Source organism: Salvelinus namaycush, chromosome 40 (assembly GCF_016432855.1).
Source record: "Salvelinus namaycush isolate Seneca chromosome 40, SaNama_1.0, whole genome shotgun sequence".
In the NCBI taxonomy this organism is placed as follows: domain Eukaryota; kingdom Metazoa; phylum Chordata; class Actinopteri; order Salmoniformes; family Salmonidae; genus Salvelinus; species Salvelinus namaycush.
The window spans coordinates 14,064,318-14,072,493 of NC_052346.1; the positions used below are offsets into that span (position 1 = coordinate 14,064,318).

At 40.5% G+C, this 8,176-nt stretch overlaps 1 long non-coding RNA gene across 1 annotated transcript in view; it reads right to left on the reverse strand.

The window, feature by feature from the left end:
* Positions 1 to 242: 242 nt before the first annotated feature.
* Positions 243 to 8,176, reverse strand: part of LOC120033692 — an 11,086-nt gene continuing 3,152 nt past the window's right edge. The window contains exon 3 of the long non-coding RNA XR_005473983.1: positions 243 to 5,774. This is a non-coding gene — a long non-coding RNA (uncharacterized LOC120033692). The remainder of the gene's footprint in view (positions 5,775 to 8,176) is intronic.

The following is an 8,176-nucleotide window of genomic DNA, read 5'->3' on the forward strand; positions in this document are numbered from 1 at the left end:
GCAGTCCTTGGTTCAAATCCAGGCTGCATCACATCCGGCTGTGACTGTCCCATAGGGCAGTGAACAATTGGCCCAGCGTCATCTGGGGTAGGCTGTCATTGTAAATAAGAATTTGTTCTTAACTGACTTGCCTAGTTAAAAATACATATATTTTTACCTACCACCACAAAGCATATCATATAACCACTGTATGAACAGGAAATCAAACAATAAACTATGACACACAAAATGAGAGATTTCAGTCAAGGTCAGAAAAAATTTAACATTTATTGGGCATAAATATATTATATAACACAGGCTACCGATACAGTTAGGTCTTACATACAGAGGGTAGTATTTGCAAAATCTATACATTAAAATTGATATGGCGGTTTATTTTATATAATGCATATGAAATAGTCTAACATTTACAATACAAAGTAGTAGAAATGTATGATAATTTTTTTTCCTTTCAAATCGTAGCCCATGACAACATTGGAATGTTTGTTTTGATAAGTGTGAGGTACAAATATGTTGTTGACTAATAAAAAAATATTTAATACATACAAGTCTTCATACATTAATCTGGGACTGTTACCCATTCAATCTCTAATCTCTCATATTCAAATTCCGTATTTTAGGTTTCAATTTGTTTTTATTATTAATCAGACTAAAAAAAGTAACCAATCAGAAGGCACAGTTGCTGGGTTGCTGGGCAGAAGTATCTGTTTTGTTCAGGACCCACTAGATGAGCAGGACCAGAAGGGTCTATAGATTTTCCTAAATACAAATCTTACAGGGTGTACGCTGCTCACACAGACAAGTAGCCACTGGGCCAAGCCCTGGAAAAACAGTAGCCAAAAGCCTTTAGAGAACATATTATTGGTGATATCACAGGCCTAGCATTGGCCTACCATTATCCTAACCTTAGCCTATAACATTAGGCATTATTAGGGAGTTGGGACAGGATTATTTTGTGACCATGTGTCCTAACCATCCTGGTCAATTCACATGGTCAGGGAAAACTCCTGTCCCTAGACATGAGGAATTACTTGGCTGTAAAAGGCTTGGGGGAGATCTAACACAACATTAGGAATGATTTGGCTGTAAAAGGCTTGGGGGAGATTTAACACAACATTAGGAATGATTTGGCTGTAAAAGGCTTGGGGGACATTTAACACAACATTAGGAATGATTTGGCTGTAAAAGGCTTGGGGGAGATTTAACACAACATTAGGAATGATTTGGCTGTAAAAGGCTTGGGGGAGATTTAACACAACATCAGGAATGATTTGGCTGTAAAAGGCTTGGGGGAGATTTAACACAACATTAGGAATGATTTGGCTGTAAAAGGCTTGGGGGAGATTTAACACAACATTAGGAATGATTTGGCTGTAAAAGGCTTGGGGGAGATTTAACACAACATTAGGAATGATTTGGCTGTAAAAGGCTTGGGGGAGATTTAACACAACATTAGGAATGATTTGGCTGTAAAAGGCTTGGGGGAGATTTAACACAACATTAGGAATGATTTGGCTGTAAAAGGCTTGGGGGACATTTAACACAACATTAGGAATGATTTGGCTGTAAAAGGCTTGGGGGACATTTAACACAACATTAGGAATGATTTGGCTGTAAAAGGCTTGGGGGAGATTTAACACAACATTAGGAATGATTTGGCTGTAAAAGGCTTGGGGGAGATTTAACACAACATTAGGAATGATTTGGCTGTAAAAGGCTTGGGGGACATTTAACACAACAGGACATATCAACAGTCTTTTTTCTAACTGAGACAGGTGAACAGGAAAGACGGACACAACATGACAAAGTCACGCCAGATGACATAATAACGCTGTATGACACAGCAACACCAAATGACACAACAATACCAGACGACTCCGTCACAACAATGACGTAGTCAAAACGTCAGACGACATTGTAATGCCAATGTAACAGAGTGCCCGGCGGGCATTCTGTGTGTCTGGTATCAAAACAAGAAGCTGTCTGATGAAAAGCATCATGGTTCTCACAGGATAGATAATTATCCTGTGGGCTAAGGGTCTACCGCTTTAAAAGTGCTTCATATCATCTCTGTTAGTTGTATTTACTTAATTTTAGCGTCAATACTACATATCTATACGTATAATAACTCTGCACTGACTATCAATTCTAAGCAAAATACTGGACACAAAATAATCACTAAGGCTCTTTATACGACAACAAGCTTGGAAAAGTATTCCTCATCATAATCATCCTCTTCGGTCTGACTGAAATCCTGATTTGATTGTTGTAGTCTTTTGACCTTTTTCAGTGTGAAATCAGCGTGTTAAAACTCAATAAAGGGGTAGTATATTTAACAATGGAACATTTAATACATTTAGCTTCACAAAAAAAATAAACAAACATATGAAAGAAGCGTAAATCACAGATCAAGTTATGTCTTTCATTTTTGAGAGGATAATAATGTGACAGTAATAATAATGCTGTGTGGTCACAGAGGGAACATCAAGGAACCCTTCAGAACGAAGATAATGTTGAAAAGAACGTGTGTGTGTCACACACACACACACACACACACAAAGTAAAATGGCATGACACAAGCCTCGACTTTGGCAGAAAGAATCCAAACAGATATGATATCAAACACGTCTTAATCTATAACATTAGGCAGTATAAACGCCAAATTAAGGCAACTATTGTTCTGACTCCCCGAGACACCACGCACCTTCCCACTGAGGGGGCACTGTACATCGTCCCAAGACGGTGTTAGCCCCTGGAACTAAAGCCTAGGGCATTAGCCATGCGGAGCTAACCTGAGTCTTCAAGTCTCGTCATACTGTCTGAATAATGGCACCTCTTACAGAATACCGGCTCAAACGGTAGAATTAAAGTCAGTACCGCCACCTTCTGCCGTCCTCTTCAAGCACTGGTTACAGTAACTGTAAAGAGTACCTTCATACCTTATTTAACCTTCAGTGTACCTTCATAAACTCTCCGAAAAAAAGGTGCTACCTCGAGCATATAAGGGTTCTTCGACGGTCCCCATTGGAGGGTTCTACGTGGAACCCAAAAGGGTTCTCCTATGGGGACAGCCGAAGAACCCTTTTTTCTAAGAGTGTACATAATTTAACCACCAGTGCACCCTCAGTTGTACATTACGTCATGCCTGTGCTTAAATCCTAATACAGACGCCAACATAACCTTAATATCAGAAAAGGTAACGTTTCTGAAGACACTCTGTGTGTTTGCTCCAGCGGTCTAAAATATAACCTGGCTAACGGTTTGCTACATCTCTTAATGCATACAGAAAACCACACAGGCTGGTCATAACCGTGAAATCACGACACCCATAACAATTATAACGCTTTTATTATTGGTGTTATGACGTGATGGTCACGTGGTTATGGACAAGAGCCAGTTCTGTGTGTCAGAGAGGAGATGACAAGGGCAGACATTTGGTTAACATGTTAAAAACGCCACTGATACCGACATACAGAATAATGAAACAACTACAGGTTTTCCCAACAACTGTAAGAGAATAAATGAGATATGTAATTGGCTACTGAGAGTACGAAATGCTGGCCTTAAATCAAACATCTAAAATCACATCCAATAAAAACAAAAAACGGAAAAATGATCATAATAACAATATAACATGCTACGAGAGAAGAAAAAAAATTAGTACATTTATAACTACACTTACATTTGTCTCTTAATTTTTATTTTTTAAACAATAAATAACTGAAAAGATTGCACTGTAATTGGCTTGTAAAGTACTTTATGCAAATATTCTATTGTATATAAATAAAGGTTTAGAAACCAATAGAGAAATTGTAGCGTAACTTTCCCGTCGACTTTGGCAAAGGTGTTGGAGCAGTTAAAGGCTCTGCTAACTGACGAGTAGGAGCGAAGCACAGCTTAGAGAGAGAGGGATGATTACAGCATTAATTAGAGAGATGGAGAGAGGGAGAGGGAGGTTAGGAATGAGGGAGGGAAGGGAGACGTACTGAGAATGGCGGAGGGATAGAAAAAGAGAGAGGGGGCAGAGAAAAGAAGAAGGGTATGAATAGGTATGAGGGTAGAGTGGGGGGCGGATAAAAGGTTACTTCAGTAACCTCTACATTCGACAGCGGGGACTGGCTACTGAACTGACCTCAGATCTGCAGACGAGCACCTAGAATACATATTATAATTCACTAAACCACTCCCAGTGGAATATACCAGGTTAGCCCTAGACCAGGGGTGTCAGGACCAGTTCTCACAGGTCAAAGTGTCATCATGTTTTTACCAACCTCAAACTAAATTCATCAACTGGTGTTGCTGATTGGCTAGATATGGCCAGTTGTGTGGCCCTCCAGGAGCCTGGTTTTACACCCTTACCCTAAACTGATCTAAAGTCAGCTTTGCATTTCCCACTCCTAATGGTTTAGGTTAGCTTCAGGGGAGAGAAAGCTGGTCCTAGATCTGTGGTTAAAAGGCAACATCTACCTGGAACCCTCCTTCTCTTTCTCTCTGTCATCCAGACCTCTACAATTCTTATATTACATCATAGCATCACCCCTACAGATATAGATAGGTAGATCTATCATAGATATATTTGATATAGATTGTATATATTAGGTAACTAAATCCATTCTTTCTTAGATATAACGAAACAGGATAGCAGCATTTTTTAACAATGGCATCGCTTTGGTAGCTGAATAAAGAAGACAGAAGAGAAGGCATCTGAGTGAGTGTGTTTCTGTCTCTCTGTGCATGTGTGAGTGTGTGTGTGTGTGTGTGTGTGTTTGTCTCGCTGTGCATATGCATGTGTGCCTGTGTGTGTATGTTTCTGTGTGTCTGTGTCTGTGTGTGCATCTGTGCGTAAAGATTGCATGATTTGGCCTATAATAGACAAGGTAACAGATATTGATGGATACATGGCTAAAGCTTTAGAACTACATTTCAAAATGGCGTAACGGAAAAAACTACAAAAAACTGCAGCGAACAGCGCAAATAGGACACAGACACAGTAAAGTAAGGAATTGACTGTAAAGAAATATAAAGAAAAATACACTTTGTCTATTAGGTTTAAAAAGATACAGAATAATGTCATGCAGGTCATTGAGGAGCTGGGCTCCTGGCTGGCTAATGCTTGGTTATCAGTTTGTTTTGGCCACGAACAGCTTCCCTCCAAATACATCCATTACATAAGATAGAGAGACCAAACTAACAATGACAAGAGAAACAGAGAGCGAGCGAGAGAGGGAAAGAGAGAGAGGAGAGAGAAGAGGAACGAGATACGTGGACAACGCCGTGGTAGAATAACTGAAGTACAGCTCAGGTCTGTTTCGTTTGAAGTCTGTTTCCTCTCTCGTTTTTTTCTCTTTCTATCCTGCACTTGACTCTCAAGTGTTTGTTTTCTTTCCTTTCTTTCGTAGATGCTCGTTTTCTTTCGCTATCACTTTGTTTTCTCTTTTCTATCCTGTTGCCGATTCATTCCCTCACTTCATGAAGAAGTATTGTAGCAGACAGGCCATGAGGATGGAGACACCGGCGAACACACACACCACGACCGCCGCAAAGCGCTCATCGCTGGATATTATCCCCGCCCCTTTCACCGTCTCCACGGCGCTTGTCTCCCCCAGGCACTGTTGCTCCTGGCGACGCAGGGTGAACAGGGAGGAGGGGCTTAGAGGGCCACAGAGTTCCTGGTTGGAATCCTGGCAACGGCGGCAGGCGCACACACGGAAACGGTAGTCGGTGTTGCCTTGGAGTCCGGTGATTTGGAAGGCCCTCTCTTCTCCCTTAAACACCTGGAGAGAGAGCGAGAGAGAGAGCGAGAGAGAGAGCAAGAGACAGAGAGAGAAAGAGAGATAGAGAGAGAGAGAGAGGGAGAGAGAGAGCAACGCCAAATTCATGAGAAGTTGAATGGATTAGAAAAAGCTATAAAGGACAATCAAAATCCATTGAACTCCCCAATTACTGACCAGGAGCTCTATAAGTAACTTCATGGCTCTCAAATTTAAAAAAGCATGCGGACCTGATGGCATCCTAAATGAGATGCTCAAACTCACTAGTGCAAAATTTTAATTGGCTATATTAAAACTGTTTAATTTGATCCTGAGTGTAGGTTATTTCCCTGACATCTGGAATCAAGGACTCATAACCCCAATCTTTAAAAACGGAGACAAATTTGACCCTAACAATTACAGAGGCATTTGTGTGAACAGTAACCTGGGGAAGGTTTTCTGTAGTATTATAAATGTAAGAGTTCTAAACTTCCTTAATAAGCACAATGTCTTGAGTAAAAGCCAAATTGGATTTATACCAAAACATCGCACAACTGATCATATTTACACCCTACACACCCTGATAGATAACCATGTCCACCAAAATATACGCTTGCTTTATCGACTTCCAAAAAGCATTTGATTCTATTTGGCATACAGGACTGTTCTACGAAGTTATTGAAAGGGGTGTAGGGGGTAAAATATATGACATAATTAAATCAATGTATACTGGCAATACGTGCAGCATTAAAATTGGCAAGAAAATAACAGAATTCTTTAACCAGGGGCGGAGCCTTCGTCAGGGTTGTAATCTGAGCCCTGCACTCTTCAATATTTACATCAACGAATTGGCCACTATTCTAGAAAAATCCTCAGCCCCTGGTGTTAGTCTCCACAATTCAGAGGTTAAATGCCTACTCTTCGCAGATAACCTATGCCTGCTGTCACCCACAGCAGAGCCTGGACCTGCTAGAGCAGTACTGCCAGACCTGGGCCCTGGCAGTAAACCCAAAAAAGACTAAAATAATGATTTTCCAGAGAAGATCCAGATCTCAGGGAATTAGACCAAAGTACTCAATTGGTACAACATATATAGAGTACTGCACACACTACAATTACTTAGGTTTAAAAATAATGAGGCAGTGAATGAACTGAGAGAGAAAGCACGCAGGGCATTCTACGCCATTAAAAAATAAATTCAAATTGAAATACCTATTAAAATTTGGCTAAAACTAATTTAACATGTCATTGAACCAATTGTACTTTATGGCAGCGAGGTGTGGGGTCCACATGCAAAACAAGATTTCATCAAATGGGACAAACACCCCATTGAAACCCTGCATGCAGAGTTCTGTAAGATTATCCTACATGTCCAGAAAAAAACTACAAACAATGCATGCAGGGCAGAATTAGGCAAATATCCACTAACAATAAAAACTCAAAAAAGAGCAATTAAGTTTTGGAAACATCTAAAATACAGTGACCCCCTCTCATATCACTACCAAGCCCTGCAATGCCAAGAGCTGAGCAAAGAAAAGAGTCCCCTCATCCAGCTGGTCCTGGGGCTGAGTTCACAAACCTGTTCTACGAACACACTGAAGCCTCAGGACCAGAACATCCAATCAATCAGGATAAACCAAATTACAACACAGTCAAAACAAAACTACATTGATTATTGGGAAACACAAGCACAAACACAAAGCAAAATGCAGTGCTATCTGGCCCTAAATCGACAGTACACTGTGGCTAAATATTTGACCATGGTTACTGATCAAAACCTTAGAAAAACCTTGACAAAGTACAGGCTCAGTGAGCACAGCCTTGCCATTGAGAAGGGTAGACACAGGAAAACCTGGCTCCCTGTAGAGGAAAGGCTGTGCAACCACTGCACAATAGCAGAACCTGAGACGGAGCTGCATTTCCTGACAAAATGTCAAAAATATAAAACAATTAGAGTGTCATTTCCCCAAATTTGAAACCTTTATTCAAGGTTTCGAAGACCTCTCTGATGAGAGTAGGCTACCCGTCCTGTTGGGGGAGGACGCAGAGAGCTGTGGGTTGGCAGCGCACTACATTGCTGCCTGCCATAAGTTGAGGGACAGTGTCTGACAAACCAAACAACCTGCACATGTCCTCTACTGTATGCTTATTGTTATTGTTGAATGTATGGTTATTTTGACACTTGGTTATTGTTGTTACTGTTGTCCTGTTGACAATTTTGATTCTCATTTGTATTTTTATAATGTAAATATCCAAAATAAGCTTTGGCAATATGTACATTGTTACGTCATGCCAATAAAGCAAATTGAATTGAATTGAATTGAATTGAGAGCGAGAGAGAGAGAGAGAGAGAGAGCGAGAGAGAGAGAGAGCGAAAGAAAGAACGTTGATTTAGAAACTACTTTGTGACCTCATCAACAACAACA